The sequence below is a fragment of the Coloeus monedula genome (assembly GCF_965178545.1).
Source record: "Coloeus monedula genome assembly, contig: HAP1_SCAFFOLD_301, whole genome shotgun sequence".
Lineage (NCBI taxonomy): Eukaryota > Metazoa > Chordata > Aves > Passeriformes > Corvidae > Coloeus > Coloeus monedula.
Window position 1 is genome coordinate 101554 of NW_028120638.1, and position 24613 is coordinate 126166.

At 46.2% G+C, this 24613-nt stretch overlaps 1 pseudogene across 1 annotated transcript in view; it reads left to right on the plus strand.

Moving 5' to 3' along the window:
• Positions 1 to 17198, plus strand: part of LOC309585773 (epidermal growth factor receptor kinase substrate 8-like protein 2) — a 107824-nt pseudogene extending 90626 nt beyond the window's left edge. The window contains exons 2-11 of the transcript in view: positions 1797 to 1871; positions 2529 to 2677; positions 2823 to 2949; positions 3304 to 3419; positions 12996 to 13107; positions 13874 to 13993; positions 14844 to 14991; positions 16079 to 16262; positions 16669 to 16801; positions 17127 to 17198. The product of the transcript in view is annotated as an epidermal growth factor receptor kinase substrate 8-like protein 2 (transcript). The remainder of the gene's footprint in view (positions 1 to 1796; positions 1872 to 2528; positions 2678 to 2822; positions 2950 to 3303; positions 3420 to 12995; positions 13108 to 13873; positions 13994 to 14843; positions 14992 to 16078; positions 16263 to 16668; positions 16802 to 17126) is intronic.
• The last annotated feature ends 7415 nt before the right edge of the window (positions 17199 to 24613 follow it).

Here is a 24613-nt window from a genome sequence, read left to right on the forward strand (position 1 = left end):
CTCGATTTATTTTTCAAAACTACACTTACTTATAGTACCTTTAATTAGCTCATACATATTGCAAAAGTCGAGCTCCTCATTGGTGGGAGCTATTCCGTGGGATCTGCAAACACGGTGGTCTTATCTTCCTCTTCCGTATGGTTTCTGTCTTCTTACTTATCTGAATGCACATTCTGTTATCTATGCAACCTCTTGCTCAAGGACTCAGTGTCTGCATCTTTACTAAGCCTGCTGTGTTATCATGACCTTTGCTTTTTAGCCATTCTTCAGAAAGACTCTCAACAGAGGAGGAGCTGTCCTCACTGTCACTGTCCTCGGAGGAGGTAGAGGAGTCCTGGCTGTCAGAGGAGTCGCTGGCTGAGCTGTCACTGCTGCTGCTGCTGCTGGAACTGGTCACACTTTTGGACCTGGGAGAGAACAAAGAGCTGAGCACAGCCCTGCCAGAGCCCATGGCACCGTGTTCTCTGCTCTGCTGTAATTATCCAAAGATCAATTTGTTGCCTTGAAAATTTCCAGGCCTCACCACCGAAGATGAATTCCTGTGCCCTCCCTCCCTTTCCCACTCCTGGATGAGTGGATTTTGGCCATTTGAGCAACGGCAGAGTGGCCCCAGGGCATGACATAGGCCAGCAGGACTGCAGAGAGGGGCAGAGAGGGAAAGCTGGCCAGGATCTCGTTCCCAGCCCTGAGCAGGGGCTTTACTGGCCTGACTGTCCTGTACTACCTGAGCTCTGGGGACAGTGAACCAGGCTCAGTCCCTGCCTCACCACTGCAGCAGGAATTCTGTCAGTTGTGACCAAACTTGTCCAGCGAACACATCCTACAAGCTCCTTCCTGGGCAGTTATTAATAAGGAAAACCAAGAGACTGTAAACAACCTTAAAGCAGGATACCAAGCTCCAGCCTTTTCTTTGAGAAGCAAATATGGCTAATTTGTGCCTGCTCAGGATCAGAAGGAGCAGCTGATCTCCTGGCAAGAGCCCAGGGTGGAGCACGCAGCAGAGCTGGGACACTGTGGTGGGGTCCTGCCACGTTCCTCACCATGGGGCTGCCGAGTCCCTGGGAAGTGCCCGTTCATTGGGTCACCCTGCTGCCAGCAGTTGTTTCCCACTCCACATTAATGTTTCATCTCCGGCATTTCAAATGCTTTGCATTTCGGTAGGAGCGGGGAGCCTGTCTCCCATGGCAACAGTGCCAGGAGTCCAGGACAGGAGAAGGAGCTGAATGGGAGCACAAACTGGAGAGGTTTCTCACCACAGCTCAGCTGATTGCTGTTACTGAAACCCAGTTCTTGCAGTAAATCAATCCCAAGTGTTTGCTCCTCCATTCTGCCACAGCTCACCTCAAATACCACTGGATTTGGAGCCTTTCAGTGGCCAGGGCAGCTCCGGGTGCCCCAGGCAAGACCTTGGTGGAGACTTTCCCTTGTCAGCAGTTTGCCAGGGGACCCTCAGAACACCTATCCTGTTGTTTTCATCCATGGAACTAGTGGGATTCTCAACCCTGCAAGAGGCAGAAGCACCAGCAATCCTGGCCCTTCCTCACTAGGACTTTCAAAATAAGCCAAGGTCTTCTGTGTCTGTTCAAATTAGCTTTAAAGGCACTGATTTAACAGAGAGGGTATTCCCCCCCGCCTGAAATTCACTGGGAATTAGAAATGGACACAAAATAAAAATGAATGATTCCTACTCCTCCATCCCTTACTCTTCTCATCAGTCCACAACACTCACCCCATGTGACAGAAAAGAGAAGGCACACTCAGGTTAGGGTTAAACTGTGTTTACGTTCTCTTTTCAGGCCAAACTAAGGAAGCACATCCAAAACCCCCGTGCTTCAGAGTTGGTGCATTTCCTCTTCAGGCCGCTGGAACTGGTAAATCTTATTCCCAGGTCTCACCGGGAACTCCTTTTATTTCTAGTTCACACTTACAAGTAGATAGATTGTGCAACAGGGTTGGAAAACTGCTCATACCTGGCCACAGCTTTCTCAGGAACTTCCAGAAGTGATGCCGGTTGTTCCTGGCCTCTGATCCGGTTTGAAGCTTGAAGTAAATACAGGAATCCCAGCAAATATGAATCCTTCCACCGGGTCAATAAGGCATTACTGTGAACAAAAGGGGCAGCCAGCTGGAATCCCCACTGGGAATCTGTCTGGTCTCACCTTCAGGCAAATACGGCTCAGTATTTGCACTGAAAATGCTTGGAAGCAGAAATACCAACTTGGAAAAGGAGCCACAAAGGAATAGCAAGATACTTTCCATTTTTTGAAGTGTCAGCTTCTGACACTTCACTCGTCTGTAACAACAGCTCATTTGTAGATCAGCTCTTCCTTTGACTCCAATCCAAAAAATTCTCATGTTCCCTTGAACTGTCCAGTCTCCTTCAAAGACTTAGGTTGATGTTTCTTGCAGTGACTGTGCTGATCAGCTTTGTCTTCGCTTCCTGCTCATCTGTGTGTCCCTGGTTTGACATTTTGACCGTTTCCTGCAAGTTCTCTCCTCTTTGTGTGGTTTGTGTGTGACCGACCCAGATCATCAACAGCTGCGGTGGCCCCGAGCTGGCCCCGTCTGTCCTCAGCCCACTGCTTTCTAAAGACACCACTGATTTCCTGAGAGGACACCTGACACCCAAAAAGATAAACCTCTGGGATTCCCTGGGGGAGACATGGACCAGATCCAGGTAAGGACAGAGCTGCCATCTCCCCAGGCTCCCCACGCAGATGGGATGCTTGGATTCCCTGATGCTCCTGCTTCTTCTTTCAGGGGATGCCCTGAAAGACACATTCTTCGTGAATGTCACCTCATATTCCCATTTTCTGTCCTAGAGCCGAGTGGCCCCGAGACACGAACATCCCCACCTACATCCCCAAATTCCACAACGGCTGGGAACCACCCACAGAAATCTTCCGTGGAGCTCCCTGGGAAATAGACATTGGACACTTGCAAGAGGAAGGTTAGTCCTGTGTCCCTGTCTCTTCACTCTCCCTCCCCCTTTTCCGGAGAAATGGAGCTGCAGGGGTAGTGGTGGCATGCAACAAGTAGTTGGCTCAAAACTCAGTTGGATCTGGTTGCCCCAGTTAAATACAGAAAGCAAATGAGGCTGGAAAAGGGCAGCAATAATGAGCCTCTCCCAATCCAAGGCAACAGCACCCTACAGCGTAACTGAGCTCCAGGGACACAGGCTTCCCTGGAGAACACCTTGACCAAAATCTGCCAGACCATGACTCATCTACCACTATCCCTCTCCTTTTCTCCGATCAGCTTTCCCCTTTCCTGGTAACACTGACTCCATGTCTGCCTTTCCAGCTCTCCTCAGCCAATGGATATCCTTACTGGAACTCCTCACTCAAGCGTGGCCAGACGGCTGAGCAGACACAGGTCGGGGATGCCTTCAAACAGAACATCACTCCACATGGAAATAGGTAATGGATCCGCACGCCCGGGGCTTTGGCTCCCACCTCGGAACCTCATGAACGCACACGGACACGTACAGTGACACTGGGACGTTTGGGCATCCTGGAGACAACTCCCTGCCACTGTTAATAACCACCAAGGGAAGACAAAGATCAGCTGAGGGGTTATTCCCATAAGCACTGTCTGCTGTTTAACCCCCAGCAGCTCTGCAAGGAAAGGAATCGCAGGTGTTTTCCACCGCAGGAGGCAAAAATATTGACTGACTTCATCAGTCCATCCATAGGTCTTGTTTCCCAACATCAGCCCAGCAAAGTGACCTTAAGGATCAGGTGCCAAAGATGCTGCACTGCGCTTTGGCTCTCCATGTGTGTAGAGATGCTGGAATCATGGAATCACAGAAGGGATTGGGTGGGAAGGGACCTTAAAGATTATCCCGTTCCAACCCCCTGCCATGGCCAGAGACACCTTTCACTATCCCAGGTTGCTTCAAGCTCTGTCCAGCCTGGCCTTGGACACTGCCAGGGATCCAGGGGCAGCCACAGCTTCTCTGGGCAACCTGTGCCAGGGCCTCAGCACCTTCACAGGGAAGGATTTCTTCCCAATATCCCATCTAAACCCACCCTCTGGCAGCGGGAAGCCATTCCTCCTTGTCCTTTCACTCCAGGCTCTTCAAGTCCCTCTCCAGCTCTCTTGGGGCGCCTTTAGGCACTGGAAAAGGCTCTAAGGGCTCTCCAGAGCCTCCTCTTCTCCAGGCTGAACATTCCCAGCCCTCCCAGCCCGTCTGTGTAATGCTCTAGCTCTTGGAGCACTTCCTGGCCCTTCCCGTCTGATATTGCGCTGGTTTATTAAAGGAAATTCTGACTCTTTCTGCTATCTCTGTGTATTTATCTCCAAAGGACTGTGAGTACGGAAGAGTCATCCCCTATGTTCCTCAGCTCTTCTTTGGGGAACTCACCTATAAATGGAACTGCAGAAATGGGGAGGGAGGAAAAGGAAACAGGATGTGAATCGAGCACCTGCATAGTGACCACAGATGTCCACTGCTAGACAGACACTGATGTCAGGCAGATCATGCCCTCCAAATAGTGCTCAGAAAGAGAACAAGTTTGGGATTTCTGAAACTGCTCTGAATTGGATTTGCTTAAACAGATGTCATTAGTAAAAGTAATCAAAGAAAGAGTTTTGATCCCTCTTCCGAGCTGATGCCACTTATCATGTATCTTCCCTGCATTCTTCTAGGGAAGCTGTTTTTGATGTTGTCCTGTCCTTCTTTTTATAAGGGAGCAAAAATACTTTATTAAGTATTACTCTTTCAGTTTTGTTTCCTCTCCTCTTCTGAGATACAGTAAAGTGAACATTCAGCAGAATAGTTTTGTATTTTTTGAACACAATTCTTCTTTTATCCAACTGAGGCCCTTCTGTGATCATGAAAAAACAGAAACTGTTGTGAACTAGAGTTTACACTCATAAGAGGTTGACATGGGTCAGTTCTCCAAGGTTATTCTTAGTTCAACTGCTGTGTAAACTGTTGATGTCACTGACTGGAGGCTGCTCTTCAGGACATTATAGATATGATAATTATATGACAGAAAATGCAACATATAGTTGAATCTGACCTTCAAGTTCACTAGCTTAAAAAAGGAAAAAAATGTCTGTAAGAAATTTGCTGCTTTTCCCATTACTAAGATGTAATAAATGCCTTCAAGTTTATACTCAGTCGACAGCATATACACATGGACAGCAGTGCCCATCCATCTTCAAGCTAGGGTACATTTTAAGTGTCAATGATCACTGCCTCCAGAAAGCATTTTTGAGACAAAACAGGCAAAGTCTTTTGCATATCTAGACAATCATCCAATACTAGGATCTTCACTCTCACATAAACACTTCATGTTTTTCCACAGAGGAATCTGAGATAGATTTTTCTGAGAAATAACAAACCACCAAAAATTAATTAAATGACAAACAAGGGAAAAGCACCACTTCCTCACTCAGCACATTTTCCTTGATTTTCATTAAGCATTCAGATTTACAGATGCTGATATTGCCACAAGAGCAGTTTTTTTCTGGTTTAACTTCCTCTTCCAGTAGAGCGAGCACAGCTGCAAAATGCAAGCTCACTTCTAGGCTCTCTTACACATCACCAGTTTACCACATTCCAACCAGTCACAGCTGTGCAACACCCCCGTCAGGGTACTGGGATTACTGCAGTGCCACAGACAGTTTAAGTGAGGCTCATGGAGCTGTACAATTTTAACTATGTTTTATATGTATAAGTAAATGATGCATTACATGGAAATAAGCCAGCTGTACTGAAACTGAACAAACTAACTGCTCTGATGCAACAGTTAAGCATCTCATCAGTTCTAAAATGAAACAGGTTTAAAGCAAAAACAATATAGAGAACAGAATGCTTGACACTGTTAAATAGCATGGTCAAAGGATAATTTTTGAACATTAAGGAAATGCACTCACCCAGTCAAATTTTCAAAAGAATTCCTGGCACCAAAATGTTCTCTGTTTGCTTTTTCACCATGTTTTAAGAATGGATCACTCTGGGGGAAGAAAATCCTGTGCGCAAAACACTGCGTGAAACTAAACAATCCTTAAACATGGCTAATTTCCATGTGGAGCTGATGATTTAGCACTGTCATCCTTCAGCAGAGGAGAAAGAACTACCTGTCTTTAGTTTACTTAGGTAAGATGAAAAAAGTGAGGAGCGTGAATTTGATCTTGCTTCAATTTACTTCAGTGGAAAAACTCTTGCCATTACTTCAGTGAGAATGAGACTGCATCTTAATTCATTCTATATGGAGAAAAACAAATCAGCTGAGAATAATGCTTTTGTTTATTAGATGTAAATTACTACCATAGTCGTTTTTAACAGTGCTAAGTAAATCCTGCTTTAAAAGCCAAACGTTGCCTTCAGTCCTGCTTATTCCTCTGTACTGTGTCACAATGCAGGATTCCTGGTCCTCTGACCAAGTCACCGCTGTCACAGTAAGCATGGCTTGCTCTGGGGAATGGCCACATTCCCACACGGGAATGATAGATGTTTGTGGATGTCACTGGTGACAATGTCCAAATCTGGGCTAGGGCATGCCCCCCAGCCAAGAAACTAGGGTGCACACTTTTGTAATATAAATGCATTCACTGAGAACACAGACTACACTTACTAAAATGTCCATGAAAAGCAGCCAAGTAAATCAAATCAATAGGGTTAAATTTGCAATTAGGATTCTCTCTTTCGGCAGGAAAATTTTAGGATAGCCACAAACTGAGAAAAATTTGCTTTTTTTTCTTCTTTTTCTCAGAAGGCAATCAACCTTCTGGTCTGGCTATTCTTTACTTCTCCCTATGAAGTAAAATCTAAAAAGACACACACACGATATTTATGGAAGGACCTCCCAATGAATTAGGAAAAATTATTACTCAGAAGATCAAACAGAAACAAGACTGTCTACACTGTATGAATTAAACATACATGAATTAGGACACTGAGCCTTCCATTCTTTAGTAACAGAACCGATGCTGTCCTGAAAATGACATTAATGAATTAGACTGGTATATGAAAACCTTCTGCATCTGCTCTAGAGGTTGAAATGAGGATGTTAAATGAGGCAGCAGACAACAAGGACGTGCTGCTTAGGGAAGCTGAATATCACTTCTGTGCTTGTGGAGTTCTGCAGTTTGGATGAAGGTCACAGGTTATCTCCAGCTACATGAAAATGAGTGATAAATACACACTGTTGGTCTTAGACTGAAAGCAGTACTAGGCAAAGAGAGTCAAAATATGGAATATTACTCAAAATCATCCCCTGGTTTTCTAAAGATCATAATCTTCTATTAGAAGACAGTTTGTTACCTTCTCCTAATATTAAAGCTGTAATAGTAAAAGCACCTCAATCTTGTAGAAGTATCTAAGATACACAGAATAAGTAAGGTATATGCAGTGAGAGCACCCTAAAAACATCACAAGAGGAGTGACAATTTCTGGGATAGTAATGACATGAACGAGTATCTAAACGTTAAGTCTGAGTGAATAAGAGAATTTTTCAACTAATGGATCAGGGAAAATGTGAAAGGATGAGATATGTGATTAAAGATCATAGTGTATTCGGTTAACACAGGTGGAAAATATATGACTTTGATTCTGTACTACAACATATTTTAATTGATTTGTGTGTAGTTTTAGTTTTATACATGCACAATTTTTTAGAACACATCTTTAGACTGGGACAAACAATAAAGGAAATCCATTGTATGACTTTACATTGATCCCAACATCACTCACTGGAATATCTTAACATTTCCTGCACAGATTCCCATTCGTTAAGATGACAACCTTGAGAAGAAGGAAACCTATAACTGCCATTCAGAGAAGGTCTAAAATTTCAATTGCTGTTTGAACACAAAGGAGCTTTGACATGCTGTGGTTTATTGAAGCACTCCTGCAGTTATAGACACATCTTTAACCACCCTACCCTCTCCCTCTTCCTCCATCCACCACTGATTGATGCAACCGGAAGCTTCAGTAACTGCAGAGCAAAGTCCCGCTTACTTCCAGCTCTCCTGCCCCAGCAAATGCTCAGCTCTTCTGGGAAGATGGAGCTATGCCATAAGCACATTGCACCTGAAAGGAGATGAAACCTTCCCTTCAAAGACACATGTGACCAGGTTTTTGGAACTGCCTGATGTGGCCAGTTCTCATCTGTTTTCCATAAAGAAGGAAAAGAGCCCTGTATTCTCCTCTTCATGATAGTTCAAGTATGAATTCCAAAGAACAGAGATGCCAGGACTTGTCAGTGACATGACTAACAATTTTATGAGAACTGGCAAAACAGTTCATTTCTCCTACATCTTATTCTCAGAAACCTTGGAATTGTTTTGTCTGAAAGATTTGGGGGGAGGAAGGTGGACTTAATTCTCACAACTATATTAAATATTCAGTACATCTGATATTCTGTTGTCAACACGCAAAATATAGTTTAATTATGATAAGCCATACTGGAATCATTTACAATACATAAATGTGAAAAAACAGCATTAAATTATTTCTTGTTCCATGTGGAAAAATATACACCTTCCAACCCCCCAAGAAAGTAAGACAAGGCACAATAAATTCTGGTAATTCTCTTTCTTCTGACTTTTCAGTTCCATCACAGCTCTCAAAACTAAGATTTATGTGCTGTTTTGCATCTGTATCTGTTGTTGATTTTCCCCCCCTAGAGGGATATAGGTGAATAAGTTTGGACAGGAAACGGTATCCCTCAAGCCAAACTGAAAGGTTTATAAAGTTGCTAAGGAAAGTTTGGGTCAGGGCCTAAATATCAATCATCTGCTCACTGTCTTTTTAAACGAGCTCAGGCATTTTCCCAACTGTTCCCAGCAGGTCTCTGCCACTATTTTAAACTAAGATTTCAGCCATTTTTTTTCCCCTGTGTTGACCTCACTAATTTTTCTTTCTCCCCCTCTTTACCTGCCAAAGGCATCCATCAGGATTTTGCCAAAGGCTATCTGCTTTTGAAGTTGAGAGGAATTCACTAATCGTGAGTGTCAAATCCACAGTAAATGCCATGGCCATATGGTATATGCTGCTTTTGGGAATTAGCTCAAAAGGCCTAGCTGTGAGAAGGCCGGCTGTATGTCAGGAGGGTTTTACTGCTAACTTTCATAACTCATGTCAGCTCTTTCAGTTTCTGTATGCATTGGCTTCAGGGAGTGCAACTGTTCCCTGAATTTATAAAAATGTTGTCAAGATCCCTTGATCTTGCTTCCTCTGTCTCTCTCGCACAAACACATCCAAACACATTTATATACACAGTGGAATAGCATGCACAGTGGCATGCAAATCTAGCAAAAGAGAAGCTTGTAAATAAATAGCATGTCATTCTGCTTACTCAATACATTTCTCTGGGTGTTAAACTCATGATAAACATATCATAAGCCCCGATGAAGGCTCTACAGCCTGTCCCATCACACCATCCTGAGTGTAACTCTGCAATGCATAGGAAGACATAAGTTTGAAAAACAGAGCAGAAATAGCTCCCCTAAGGGCAAGGGGCTGACATAGCTGAAACATAACTAACTGGAGAGCATTTGTTTTCACTAAAGAAGGAAGTGTCAGTGACACATCTCTGTGCCTGTGGAGGTGTACTGTACATGCAAAGCAAAAAGAAATCCACCTTCTTTAAAAAATTGGCCATTAATACATAAATATGTCTGTGTTGAAATCCCTCAGACGGTACCATTCTTAACAAGAACTACACACAAGACTAAGAAATTCTGCAGAGAATCACGCTTTTGTGATCCAAAGAGGCAAGGAGAAAGAAAACCACATATGAAGAGTTTAACATACCCACTTAGTGATAGAAAAAGAATTATTACAAAAATAAATGTCAGTCCCCTTGAAACACTTGAGTCAGCGCTCTCAACTTTCTCTGATGCTGTAGGAAGGTGTGAATGTCCTCCATGTGTCACATCATCCGCACCAGCCACACAGGAATGTCTCCAATGCACCTCAGAGCCTTTCAAGGACCACTCCCCTCTAATTTATGTATAGTCTGTTAACATCCTCTTGGAGCAAACAGAAATAATACTTTTAAAAGACATTTATACTTCAGAAACATGTGCCCCGACACAACAAAAAACCCAGATTTTAATACTGCCCCGAGGCAGAATTCATCCATCTTTAAGGCTTCTATTATGTATTTCCTGGTTAGTAATACAAAAAGAACTGCTGGCAGTATCACATCGAAACCAAAGTGCCAGAATCAGAAAAACTACTGAAAAGTTTACTTTTATAGGAAAGCTTCAGTCTTGGGATATTTTGTTTTGACGTTCCAGTGACTGGAAGGAACAGCATCGCTAAAGACAGCAGGCTGCAGGCATGTGGCACTTGCAAAGCTCTCATTCGGCTCTCCTCTTCTGTATCTTCTTTTGTACTATGGTGAAATATCTCCCCACTTTTCAAACAATCCAAGTTTTATCTGGAAGAAAAAAAGAAAACATCTGTAGATCTGCTTTACTGCATAAGCAACAATTCTGTAAGCAAGCCAGACCTATTTCTAAAGAGCACCTCAGTTAATTTCTTTGCTACGAAAGTATTTTTCCTCTAGTACAAGTAAATATGTTTTGTTTCTTTAATACTAAATTTACACATTTTGACATTGGAAAAATATGTAAACTTTTCAGACACCAATGTCTAGCCTAGCTAACGTTTAAGCACAAATTAAATTAATGCAGTATCCATAAAAAGAACATTTGACATTCAAAAGTGACCATGCAACTTGATAGTTAATACCAGTCCATTGGATATCTTACATGTTTTATAACTCTTTTTGTCTCAGTACAACAGCTATTGTGTGTTTATGCTATGACTAAAATGAACTGTAATGTCTCAGATGCCATGGGGGTACAAGCTGAGTTAACAGTGAGTACTTACCCATCAAAAACTAAACTAAGAAAACTGGAAAGAGCAAGCAGTTGTGTTTAGTTTTAATAGAGAAAAAAGTCAAAGCGGATGATGGATTTAAAAGTGCTTTCAGTATGATATTTCCAGCAGAACAACTGCCTCAACTCATCCACCAAAATGTCCTATAAACTTTAATGAGTGTTTCAGGCTGGGGTCAATAGGCTGATATGGGATTTTGTTAGCACAGTGTGCAACTAAGCCAGCTTTGCAACACTTTTCACTTAGTAAGAATCATTCATATTCCATAAATCTTGAAGTGTTTTACAACTGAAAGCAATTATCACTGCCCTTATTTTCCCTATGCAAAAACGGAACCATAAAGCTGCAGTGAACCTATTTCCTCAAGGTCACACAGCAAGCACAGTAGTTGAAAAGAAAACAGCAACAGCAGTCCTGCTGTCCTTTGTACCCAGCTATCAAGGATCCCTTTTGCCCAATAACTCGACTTTTGCACATGAAATTATTTGAAATGGCATCTTGAGTTCTGAAGGCAAAACTTCATGGTTAATAAATCACAGAGATCAGAGTATGAAAATATTTGTGAGACCAGATCCTTCCCCCTGCAAGTGCCTGATGCTAGAGGTCAAGGGAGATGGCTGGTGAAATGACAAATGTCAGTGTTTGAGTAATGCTGTAAAACCAAGGAGTAAGGAAATGTTATGGTTAGTCAAGAGATTAATGGCTCATGATGTGCCATGAAAATTCTTTTCTGAAAGGTACTGGAGCTGCCTGATTAAAAGAGCAATCCTAGTGCCCACATCAGCCAGCACTTGCACAGACACCAAAGGAGAGGTTCCTTGCAAGTCCATGAGAGATGCAGCACAGCTTGTGGCCCCTGAGCCTTTCCACCGGTCTGTTATTTGAACTCCTGCAGCACTGGGTCTTGCAATTCTGTGAGCTACAGCAGCACCCAGAACCAATTCGGCACCTCCTGATACAGGCAGTTCATCCTTCCTGGCATGAAAGGATGGAAACAGAATCCCTTCCGTTCTCTCTGACACAGGAAATCTTTCTCAGATGAAACTTGGGCTTTCTGAGCCTCCAGACTTTCGCTCAATAGCAAAAGACAAGGAAGTGTGCAAGAAGAGCATGATGGTGAAAAAGAGGGAAACAATTCGTAAAATCCCCAAAGCATAATTCCTATTGCAGAACACTAAGCTTCTTCCTTCTCAGTCCCCTCTTCAACACTCATATGCAGTGTCTGAATGCACTACTCTTGGCCAAGTGTGAGTACATGTTCACGAAATGACATGGAGAGAAAACAGACAAACATGAAATGCCTGTTTCATCTTTCTCTTCCCTTTATTACAGTATCAGATCCTAAGAGAACACCCTTACTTCTTCTGTGCCAACACATCTATCTGAGGGTGGACCACGAAGGACTAAAGTGGATTAGACTATCCCAGGGTTAAATCGCCTTGAAGAAATTTATTTAGAGGTGAAAAAGGGGAAAAGAAGGAGAGGGGACGAGGGGGAAGAATATATGAAGATGAGACACCAGCCCTGTTCATCTTCAGCAGGATGATAGTGACAAACCATACTTCAAAAAGAAGCAATTAAGAGGGAGCCAGTCTCACTGCAAGTATGTTGAGAAGTCACGGCCTGAAGGTCTGGGCCTCAGCCAACAGGGAACTCACCAAAGGATATGGGGCTCATTTTCTTGAGGCAAATTACTGTGAAGAATCAGGACTAAATTTGACTAAAAAAACAGTTGCATCAATGCACTGTCATTTGCTGAATTGATTGAGAATCAGCACCAAACTCCGCCCTTCGGCCATAGCTCACAACCTCACTTTTTCATGTAGGCTTTTTTTGCTAATGGGAACCTTCCTTTTTTCTTGGTTGGGTTTTTTTTCCCCTTTCCCCTTTTATTTGAATAATGTCTGTGAAAAACCATTTGCTTTCACGAGGCGGTTAGTTTACACTGGAGGCAGCAGCTCTGTGAGCTCGAGCCAACCCTGTCCTGTCTTTAGATTCATTGCAATCTGGCCACATTGTCACATATATTTTTAGTTTATGATGATCCTCTAATACAATTCCAGCTTCCACACAGAGTCCTTCCAACAGTCTAGCTCAGGTTAATGAACTTCAGGCCACTTCTCTTCTGCAGGAATTTCGAGGCCCAGGGGGTGGCTGTGCCCAAGAGATTTGCCAAAATCCGCTACGATTTCACCGCGCGAAACGCCAATGAGCTCTCGGTGCTGAAGGATGAAATCCTGGAGGTACGTGACCGTTCCTGGAAAAGGTGTGTCCCCCAGGGGCAGGAGAGAGCTCGGGATAGCAACAAGCACCAACTCCATTTTCCCTGGTGGTATCTCAGCAGTGACACAAAGCTTTGCTCAAACCCAAAGCTGGAGCAGGCTGCCTGTGCTGTGTCGTGTCATTTCCTCAGCTCAAAGACATCGGTCCCATTTTAACCACAGTGAGGAGGGAGGACAACAACTCGCTCTAGAGCCCTGCTCATCCCCCGCTGGGTCGGTTCCTTATCACCACTTCCTCCTCCACGAGGATTTGTTTTCTCTGAAAAGCACCTTTCTCATAACCTTTCTCTTACTGCAGCACTGTTGGCAGCTGGACAAGGTGGGACGTGACTTGGGCTGACACTGATCTGTGACCTGAGGAAAAGGTTTCTCTGCAAAATGTGGCTTTTTATTTATTTAATTATTTATTTTAATGCAAAAAGACATCAGAAACTCAGTCATTAGGAAAAAAAGGTCTGGAGAAACAGGGACATTATGTAGGAACTATGAGTTCTTCAGCACGCAGAGGTGCTCTCCTGTTCATCCTTACGATAAATTCTGATGCTTTCCAGGAAAAGTTTCAGTCCTGGATTGCATCTGAGAGCAACAGATCTGATTAGAGCTCCTGGCCTCAGTGATGTCCTTCTGGCAACTTCACCTTTTGGATGGTTCGGCCCCGCTATATCCTGGTTGTTTATGCCTGAAATCCCATTTTCCCACAGCAGATTTATTTTTGTCCCTCTCTCAGGTGTTGGAAGATAATAAGCAGTGGTGGAAGTTGCTCAACCGGAGTGGGCAGGCCGGTTATGTTCCATACAATATCCTGGATGTGGTGAAACTGGAAGAGCTCAAACAGGTCTGTAGTCAGGTAATACCTGACTGGTATCAGCTGCAGGGCACAATCTGCCTCTGGGAATAATGTTGTCATTAGACCTCCCTGATTTCTTAGGATACTATGCACCAATCAGGACAGACCTTCAGAAGTAGACAAAGCCAGGAGATTCCTGAGTCTCCTATGATAAAATTCACATTTTGCTACGATCGTCTTCCCAAATAAGGCCTATCCTTCCTATTTGTGCACCAGCCTCCTGCTTTCCATATTTTTCCACATCAAGATTTTTCTTGGGGGTTAAATTAAAGATGGACACTTCCCTCAGCCAGTTCAGTTCAGCACCAGGAACACGTTACTGGAGTGGAGGCAGATGGAAACACCATCTAAGTGAGAATTAACTGAATACTGCAACTTGCACTGCAGAAACGTGGAGCTGGAGTGTTCTAAACACCCTAGGGAAGCATGGAATTGCTTCCCCATTTTGGTATTGCAGCGTTTGGGCAAAGCCTAAGGCGGCCCAGCAGGCTTCTGGATAAATCCCTGCTAGTTTAATCAAAACGTCAAAAAACTTTCCAGTCCGCTCCAGGCCCTTGGCAGTGGTCCCGCTTCACATCCCAGCTACGGAGCAGTGAGGCTCTGCCTTCCAATGAGATCGAACATGTTTGGCACAACTAGGAATTCCCTTGCGCAAACTTCAGACTTTGCTTTGGGTTCTTCATTCCCAGAAATTAACTTCTTCCATGCAGCTCCACCTGAGGTCTCCCCAGCCCCACATCAGCACAAGGAGAACACGGCAGTTTGTCCCTCCGTGGGTGTGAGGCAGAAAGCTTAAGAAAATTAAAAACGACCAAAAAAAATTCTTACTTTTCTTTCCCTTTCTAACCAGTCTAACCAGAGCTACAAAGGAGACCTGAGCCCCAGGGGCTATGGCCCATCCAGCCCAACCCACAAGCTGCCTGCCAGCTACGCCGGGGATAAGTGGGGCAGTGAGATGTTGTCGCGCCACTCTGCACAGGACGCCAAAGAACGCACGTGTGTGTCCCACTCTGGGCTCCCCTGGGTTTGGGCGCTCGGGGGACCAGACCTGCCCAAGGGGCTCCCCTGCACCTTTTACTGATCACAGCAATGGAGCAGCACTGTGTCTGGAGGCCATTCCAGGCAGGACAAGAGCCAAGAGAGCAGCCCTGGGGCTTGTGACACCGCCGGGGCTCTCGGGCGGCCCGGGCCGAGCAGGGCAATAAGTGATCACCCCATGCCTCCTTCCTCCAGTTCTAACTTCCTCCTCCTCCTCCCAAGGAGAGAGTTTCCTTTCTCTTCCAAAATGTTTAAGTGTGTCTAAGGAACAGCTCAGGTCAATCCCTTTCTCTCACTTCCTTTTGCTCATCTCCCGGCACACACACAGTGCCCGCCTGGCCGCTTCCTTCATGTGGTTCCACAGAATTCCCAGCCAAACAGGAGATCCGCATCACTCCCTCACCCTGCACATGCTGTGGGGCTCACAGAGCAGGAGAGAGATCAGGGGCCCTGCTCACCTCACCCCTTATCCCACCCTGTCCACTCCTGGAAGCAGGAGCCCTTCTGGGACGACAGGAAGCCCCACAATACAAGGACACAAATCTGTTCGTATCACTGAGTTATTCTCCACAGTCTTCAGGAGTTTCATGGGGAAAGCGATACTGGATGAAGAGTCACTGGAGTTTTCACAGAAACACAGGATGCCCTGGGCTGGAAGGGACCTTCAAGCTCATCCCATCATGAGTGTGTTGCTCATTCCCAGTTTGTGCTTCCTGCCGCTTCTGTTCTGTTGCGGAGCAAAACCTGGAGCTCTGCGATCAGCAAATTAGTGACTAGAAGCAGCAGAGAGGACTGAAAAGGTCTCAATTCCAAACCTCCAATTGTAGATTCTCACAGAACTGTGCTTCCACATCAGGCAACAGCCAAGGGGTGATGGGAGCAAAATAAATGGCAACACAGGGGCACAGGAAAATGGGAATCACTTTTCTGGGCTGAATTTAAATAAGAATGTTGAGCCACATCCCCATTTGCCTTACAGTTTCCCCACAAACATTTAATGGCATTTTTGACTGAAGACTTGATTTCATTCCCTACTTGTTTCTACAGAACTTATTCACCAAACGGATGAGCTGAACGACGAGCTGCTAAAGAAGATCACAAACAATAAAATTCAGCCTCCCCACAGGAATTTCAAAGTGGAAAAGCCTCAGCAAGTTTTCGTGCCCCTCACCTTTGAATCCAGCACTGAAGAAGTCAAAGCCTGGCTGGAGGCCAAGTCATTCAGCAAAGAGTAAGATTTGCCCTATTGCCACGTGCAATGCTCGTCCTTCCCTGGAGAAGGAGCAGGGGAGGCCACCGGCACCATCTCACCTGGGACAAGCCACTTGGATTTACTTACAGAGCCTGTGTTGCAAATTAGATTTCAACCCTGTTCAATCCAGGCTCTATAACCAGAATGTTCAGAGCCCAAAGTCACTCCCTTTCTCTGGTATAAATATTTTCTTGGAGATAAACAGTTAACTAACTAAATCCAAGGCCTGAAATGCTACTGGAATTGCAGCTGCCACCTTGGAACAGCCCCAGGGCCCCGTGATATGGTCCCACTGCAGCTCCTGGCCTCCCATCTCCAACTCCTCACCTCTGGCACGAGGCCACGTGCAGCACAATCGTCACCTCCCTACTTTGTGTCTCCCCAGGACCGTGGAACACCTGGGCATCCTCACCGGAGCTCAGCTCTTCTCCCTCAACAGAGAGGAGCTGAAGAAGGTGTGCGGTGATGAGGGAAACAGAGTCTACAGCAAGATCACAGTGGAGAAAAACCAGCTGGAGGGAAGCATTTTTCTGGATAATTCCTGCTGGAATGGGGGCTGTACCAGCAGCGTCAGATAGCTCATTAAACAGGCATTTTAAAAAATACAATTGTGGGGGAAAAAAATGCAACCAAACCTACACCAGCAATAAAACACACGTAAAAATTCCGAAGTGTCTTTTGAGCAAATCTGTAAGATCCCCCTGTTTCCACTAATTAATCTGCTTTTTACTGATATCACTTATCTCTGTGAAACTAGCTCTACTTTTACAGCATTAATTAAATACTGTCACTTAACTGCAGCTTGAAGTTCAAATCCAAACTGCCATTTTGTTTCCATTCCAGAAAAGCAGAGGGGAGTCGGAGCTCCAAGAAATCACGAAGCGCCGCCAGGAAAGGATTGATTCTGCAAATTAAAGTCTCTCTGCTTTATTTCAGCTCTTAGCCCTAAGTAGTGCAGAAAAAAAGGGAATGAAAGCAATGATTCCTGGCCCAGGCCAGATGCAGCAGAGCTCCCCTTGGGGTCCAGCTGCCATCAGAGTGACAATTCCTTGAACACTGTTGGGAAGGGTTGACAATAAGACCATGTCCCACTGGGAAAGGTGTTTTAATTTTGCATGAAGTATTTTTTTTATAACTATATATTTTATACTGAAATTTTCCGTGCATGCGATCAGAGCAGGATTCACACGGGGCTGGATGTACAAGGGCTGGCTTCAAGCAAAAAAAAGACCCCCAAAGCTTTTCTCCGAGGGCTGTCCCCTGCTCCCCACTCTCCCCTGGCAGAGCAGGCGTGGCACACAGCACAAGAGAGGCCAGCCTCAAGGCTTGGAGCCTGGACCAGAGGAATAAGGCTTTAGAACCCTGCAATGGTTTGGGTTTAAGGAAAGGACATTAAAGCTCATCCCATTCCACCCCCCTGCCATGGGCAGGAATGCCTATCACAAGCCCAAGTTGTTCCAAATCTTGTCCAACCTGGCCTCGGACACTTCCAGGAATGGTGAGTCATGACCTCTCTGGGCAACCTAACCCTTTCTATTTCCATTTCCATTTCCTCCTCAGTGCAGGTGTCCCCTGCAGCCCACGAGCACAGGGCCGGTGACAACTGCCTGTCCTTGTCCTGTCCCCCTGTGCCCCCTCGTTGGACAAGGCTAGAATGGCAACACACATTCCCAAAGTCTGGCTGCTTCCTTAAATCCATGGACCAGCTAGTGCTATCTCTGAACAGCTGAAATGAGCTTTCAGTGCCTAGAAATGAGCAGGAGTGACAAACAAAGGGATTTGAATCTGGAAATAGGTGAGTTCCACCCGCCCACCGCTGCTGATGCAGAGGCTGGGGCTCGGGGCAGCTGTGCAGCCCTTCCCTGGGGCACGGATCCTGCACTGGAATGTTGTGGTGGTGTTGCCAAACCGGGCCTCAAACCAGGAGAAGATAAGCCCTGACCGTTTGCTCCCGACCCAGGCACACCCACAGCCCTTCCCAGGGTGTTGGTCACTTGTCCCCATCTTCACATTTTCACTGCAAAAAGTCAGCTGAAATGATTCCCAAATAGCTGAAACCCCAAAGCACACTGGGAAAGGCAGGTTTAACACAAATTAAATGGCCACAAGAAAAAAACCCCTCTAATTTAGCACAGGGTGTTGCTCTTTACTTCCCGTTTTCCTTCATAAAGTTATGTGCATTTGTATATAGCAATCTGTAAATAGGGGTGAGGAAAATCCCTCTCCCTAGAAGCAGAATTAAGTGATTATGCTTCCAAAATTTACTCACCATTTCAAAACTCAAGCAAGCAGCGTAGTTCCTGTCCACAGCAAGTTTGGCACATTGCATTTCTAGCTCTGTTTGACTGACAGACCAATCTGATTGCAAAGCAGTGAAGCACACAGAGCTCCAGAGCTGCCCACAGCCCAGGGACAGCTGGGTTTTCTCTCTCAGCACATGCTGAGTCTTGGTCCAAATTTGTGCCTGTCATTGCACATTTAATGGAAAAAGCTTTAAAACAGCATCTGGGGAGCTCATGTCTAAAACTGAGAACACCAGTGCACCTTAGTTTTGGCTTCATTCTTAAGCGTCTCCAATGGATAATCTGTTTTCTTCATTTGAAACAGGACACTGCTCTCACCAGCAGAATTAGGGTGCAGGCAGGGGAGGATCCTGGGTTTAGTCACAGCCCTGCTAGGATCTGAGAAGGGCACTCACCTTGTCAGGGAGGGATGAAGAGGACAATCCTCCTGAGAAGCCCTGGCTCCGGATTAGGGTGGAGATGGGAGGCAGGATGGCAAGCACGGGAGGCGAAAAAGTTTCTAAAATGAAAATAAAAACGAATGTTGAGCTAGGAAACACACCATCTTCTAGTCCTGGGGTGTAGAGGAAAGCAAATCACAGGGAATTACAGTTATCTGGGATTTTAACAGGAGTGTACATGACAGCTCTGTAAAGCCGGGAGCCACAGGAGCACTTCCTAAAACAAATAGCTCAGTAGACCTTATTGCAGAGGCCACTTTTACAAATTTCCACGCGACTGAGCTGTGCATCTGTTCTGTTTGTACTGCCTGCAGACACTGCTATAAAGTACTGTACATTGATGTAACTGAGCGAAGGAGACAATGATATAACCATGCACTGTACAAGATTTATTAAAATAGTCAAGTTATAACTCCATCTCCGTCTCTTTCACTGGGTTTTCATAATGCTTTGTCACTGAGAGTCTCAGAAACTCAGCAGAATGTCTGAAACCACACATTTCCTTTTGGGTTTGGGGACTGACATTCAACAGGAAGGATGTTACGGCCTGGATAGCTGTGTCTTAAGAATAGGGGCAAAGCATGAGAAGGCTGCACAAAAGCACATTCTTGCCTCTCTGGAAGGGGAACGACTGTGGCAGCTGTCCCAAGTGGAACCATACAGAAAGAGGGAACAGCATAACCCCATGACTAGGAGCCTGTTACACGGATTCTCCAACATTTCCAGCCAAGAGCCATCCTGTTTCCAGAAGCAAAAGTTTGTCTTCTCTTTTCCTTAACAATTAAATAACCCAGCTGAAATAACTGGTAATTCCTTCTGTAGATGTTTTGGAGAGTACAATTTCCAAGTGGGCCCACACTAACAAGATCACCTCTTTTACAGCCTAAATAAAGTTCAGGCGAACCACGAGCCCAAAACACCTGCCTTACTGGGCCGAGGGCTCTCTCAGCGCCTGGAGCTGCACTCGATAAGCCATTTCGAACCTTGCCACAACGGCGGGGAAGGGAGCCCAGAGCGCTCAGCTCCTGCAGCGGGGCACCACCGACGCGGCCCCGAGCCTTCCCTCACGGCCGCCTCCCTCAGGGGCTGCCCGCCGCCACCTTGCGGCACCGGCCGCGCCCGGGCCCCGCGCGGCCACGAGGGACGGGTGGCTCAGGGGCGGGTCGGGCGCCGTCGGCCGCGGGGAAGACTGCCGGGGGTTCTGGCGACACGGAGACTCCGGGGACAGGAGGTTCCGGGCCCGAGAGATCTCGGGGCCAGGAGACTCCCCCGATACGCTCCGTCGGGGACGATGGCGGCGTCACGGTCGCCAAGGCGAACCCCCGCCCGGCCCTCACGAACCAGCCAATCAGAATCGCTCTCCCTCCCGCTGCCCCGCCTCGGCTCCTCCCGGCCTCGTCCGTCTCCTGTCCGCGCTCCTGATTGGCCGCTGCCGCCCAGCCAGGCTGGGATTGGCGGCGGGCGGCGGGAGCGCGCGGGCCGGTGCCCTTCGGGCACGTACCGTCCCTCCTGGGCGCGCGAGTCCCCCGGAGCCGCGGACGTGTCGGTGTCCCCCGTGAAGCGGCAGAAGGTGGAGTCGGCGCTGGACCAGCTCAAGCACCACACCACGGTAGTGGCCGACACCGGGGACTTCAACGGTGAGAAGCGGCATGAGGGGATCCTGTCTCCGCAGCTTCTGCTTAGCCCCCTCTCCCGCCCCTCTTCACGGAGAGTGGGCGAGCCCGGCCGAAGGGGCGCGCGCTGCGGGGACCGACCCACCCTGGGGCCGGAGGGGGGGCGAGCGGGACGGCGCTGGGTCTCCATCCCAGGGCAGACCCCGCCGTGATTTCTCCCAGTTTGCCCTCGAGTGTGCCCTGACCACTCCGTCCAGCTCTGCGTGCTGTCAAGGAGAAGTGCCAGACTGAAGCCAGGCTCTGCTGTTCTAATTAATTTTGGGTTTTCTTCCAGTGGGCTGTCTAGATCTGGGACTTGTTTGGGGTTTTTCAGACTCACGCTTGGACGGGGCTTGGAGCAGCCTGGCCCAGTGGAAGCGAGTGGAACTGGATGAGCTTCAAGACTCCTTCCAACCCAAACCATTCCAGGATTCCATGATATGCTTAAAAACTGATTTGGGGTTGGAGAGAAAGAAGGGAAATGATGTTTTTTATTTGTTTCACTTGAGCTGTACATTGATCTTTTCCCTTTTTGCATTTCCAGGATGCAGAAAGTGAGAGGGAACTTGAGGAGATGTGCTCGGTCCAAGAGAAATAATTTTGAAAAAACTCATCTCACTGGATACTGCAGCAACAGTAAAATCCCAAATGGATTTCATGATCCTGACAATTCTGAGTGCACTTCAGGGATAAGGCACAAGATCTTACAGAAAAACAGACGCAGCAGCACACATCCAGGAAAACATCTTGGAATTAATGGCATAAAATCATGGTTTATTTTCCTGCATCTGTTTGATTTTAGGATCCCTAAAAATGTTACATTCCTAGCATCAGGGGTCAGGGGGTAATTTAGAGGTTTTGGTTATATGTAGGGCAGATATTTATGCCTTACATAACTCTGTAATATAAATATGTATTATATATTAGGGCATATAGCTATCTATTTATATATAACCTATTTTTTATGTGTGCCCAGATATAGTTTATATCAGACACTGTGCCTGTCTGAAGGCCTTGCTACTGCGCTCCTAACTCATTCCTGAGGAAAACATCAGGCAAAAGTTGTTAGGTTTAACTGGTTCCTCTTTTCCTTAATAATTATTTTACTCAGTTGGAATAACTGAGAACAGCTGTTAGAGATGTGCAGTTCCCAGGGGGACCAAGGCACTTTTTTGCACAACGCAGAGTGGCATTTAAGGTATTCAGTAGTCAGAGAAGTGAGGATTAGGATTTTGAATGCTCTTGGGCAACAAGGCTGGCCAGAGATCCCTCCTAACTCACTGTGGGACAGCAAAAACCCCACAGCCAAGGGTAACCAGGGATTGTGGGGATGGAGAATTTAATGGCATCAGGTGGCAGCAGTGCCAGTTCAACTGATAAAAAAGTAAATCCACGACTGCTCTAGAGGAGTCCTTCCTGGACGTGTGTAAATACAGGGACACCTCTTTACTCTCAACTGAGGGAGGTTTGTGGTTGTGGTGCCAGTTTACCCTTGAGAGTTCCAGGCTTTAGTTCAGCTCCCCTAGCCGGGCCTGATGTGCGGCAGTGGCGTGAGGGCCGGAGCCGTTCGCTGGCTCTGGGAACGCAGATGCCATCATGGCCCATTGGGGGGGGGGGGGGGGAGTTTAGGCTGTGGTGGCAACCTTGGAAAGGGATCAGATGGCTCCTGGAACTGCCCAGAGTGCAGGAAGGGAGGGGGAACTGAACTGCTCCCACAGACCCCTGCTGGGCTATGGTTCTGGGCCAGGCCCATCAGAAAAGTGGCAGCATCAGTGGCACCTCAGTTGTTACTGTCCTTGGAGCTCTCAGGATCAGGATGAAATCATGTTCATGCACTACTGGGAAAGCAGGGAGCAGGATCAGTGCTGTAACTCTCTACACTCTCTCTCCAGGAGTGCCTTGGGTCATGGCAATTTCATGTGTGGAATAGTTTCCTGTGTCTGCCTGGGCAGCTGCAGTTATTGCACAGGCATTCAGGGCTGACAGTTCCCTGCAGGGAGAGCTCAGCACATGTGCCCAGAGGCAATCCCAGCATCTGCAAGAAAGAAAGAAGCAGCAAAAGGTGATTGCTTCTCTTTCAAAGTTATTTCAAGTGCTCACACCCAAACCAACCTTTGCTCTTGATTCTGGCCAGGTGCATCATGAGCACTAGGCACAGGTCATGTCATCCATGCTGGTGTGAGTGATGCTTTCTGGGGGAAAGCAGCTGATCTCCAAAGTTCCCTTCCTGCCCTGTGCCTGATCTGCACAGGAGAAAACCTCTTCCAGGAAGGGATTGTGCTTCCTCTAATCCCATTTGCCCAGTCTGTTCCATGGGGATATTGCCAGCCTGGGGCAGCAGAGGCACACGCAGCTCTCAGCACTCTCTGCTCCAAGCACAGCTCTGGGCTCCTTTGCACACTGCCTCTGCCATGGGGGTTTTCTCCAGGAGAAGCCAAGGAATTGCTCATGGAAGGGTGCAGATTAAGTTATCCCAAAGGGAAGCAAAGAATAAATATCTCATTTTTCCATCAAAATGCTCATGCTCTTTCCTACAGATTATTTCAAGTTTTTCCCACAAGCTTTGCCCTACCCATCATCCCATTTTTACCCCAAAAAGTAATTTTCTCTGTCCTCCAGAATGTCTCAGTGTCTATCCCCAAAATTTTCACTGTGTCTCTGCAAGTGACTACCTCAGTTTACCTCATGCTGTTCATTCTCTTCCCTGGGGATTGCTTCAGATTTTCCCTCCAAGCTGTCCCTGTCTGTGCACTTCTGATTTCTTCTTTTTTTCAAGAAAGTATTCATTCACTACTCTGGAGATTAGCTCCAGTTTTACCCCCCCAAAATTGCCCTAACATTCACTAGTCATTGCCTGATTTTTACCTCACTATGTTCATTCTCTCCCCCTAGAGATAACCTCAGGTTTTACCCCCAGTATTTTCCCTACCTGCCCACTAACTATTTACTCTTTTTGACCTATAAATAGTCTCTTTCTATCCTGGAGATTTCATCAAGTTTTACCCTGAAATATTTCACTATCTTTCCAGTACTGTCTCACTTTACCTCAGGATGTACGCTCTCCCTGCCACACATCACCCCAGCTTTCACCTCCAAAATTATTGCTACTTGTCCACTACTTGTTACCTGATATTCACCTCAGTATGTCCATTCTCTGCCCAACAGGTCATTTTAATTTCTACCCCCCAAAACTTGTCCAACCTGTCACCTAGTGACTGCCTCAGTTTACCTCAAAAATGTTGTCTCCCCTAGAGATTACCTCAGACTTGACCCCCACATTTTTTCCCTGTCTGCAAGTTACTACCTCCATTTAACTTCAGTATGTTCATTCTCTGGACTACAGACTCAAGTTTACTCTCAATCTCCCTGCCTCTCCAACACTGATTACTTCCTTTTTACCTCAAAAGATTCATTTATTTTCTACCATGGAGGTTACATCAAGTTTCACCCCCAGAATTTACTAATACTTCCACAACTGATTCACTCAGTTTACCTCAACAAGTGTTCATTCCCTCACCTAGAGGTGACCTTGTATTTTACCCCCAAAGGTTTCCCTACCTGTGCACAACTGATTGCTATAGTTTACTTCAAAATCTTCATGCTCTCCATTACAGGTCACCTCAAGTTCACTTCAAAAGTTTTCCCTAACATTTCCATTAGTGATTATCTCAATTTTTACCTCCAATAAGTCATTCTCTACCTACAGACACTGGATAGTAAATCATACAAAGATCTAAAACACTGCACAAGAAACAGCAGAAAGTTTTCCATGAATAACACAAGTTCCTTTTTTCCCCTCCTCCGCCTAGGACTGCTACCAGGAGACAGGAGAGCTGCTATCAACACTCAAACCTCCCAAGCCTTGTTATTGCTCAGAGAGCTGCGCTGGCACTGAGCTACTCCCATGCGCCTGCAGGGCTCTGGGGAGGGGGAAG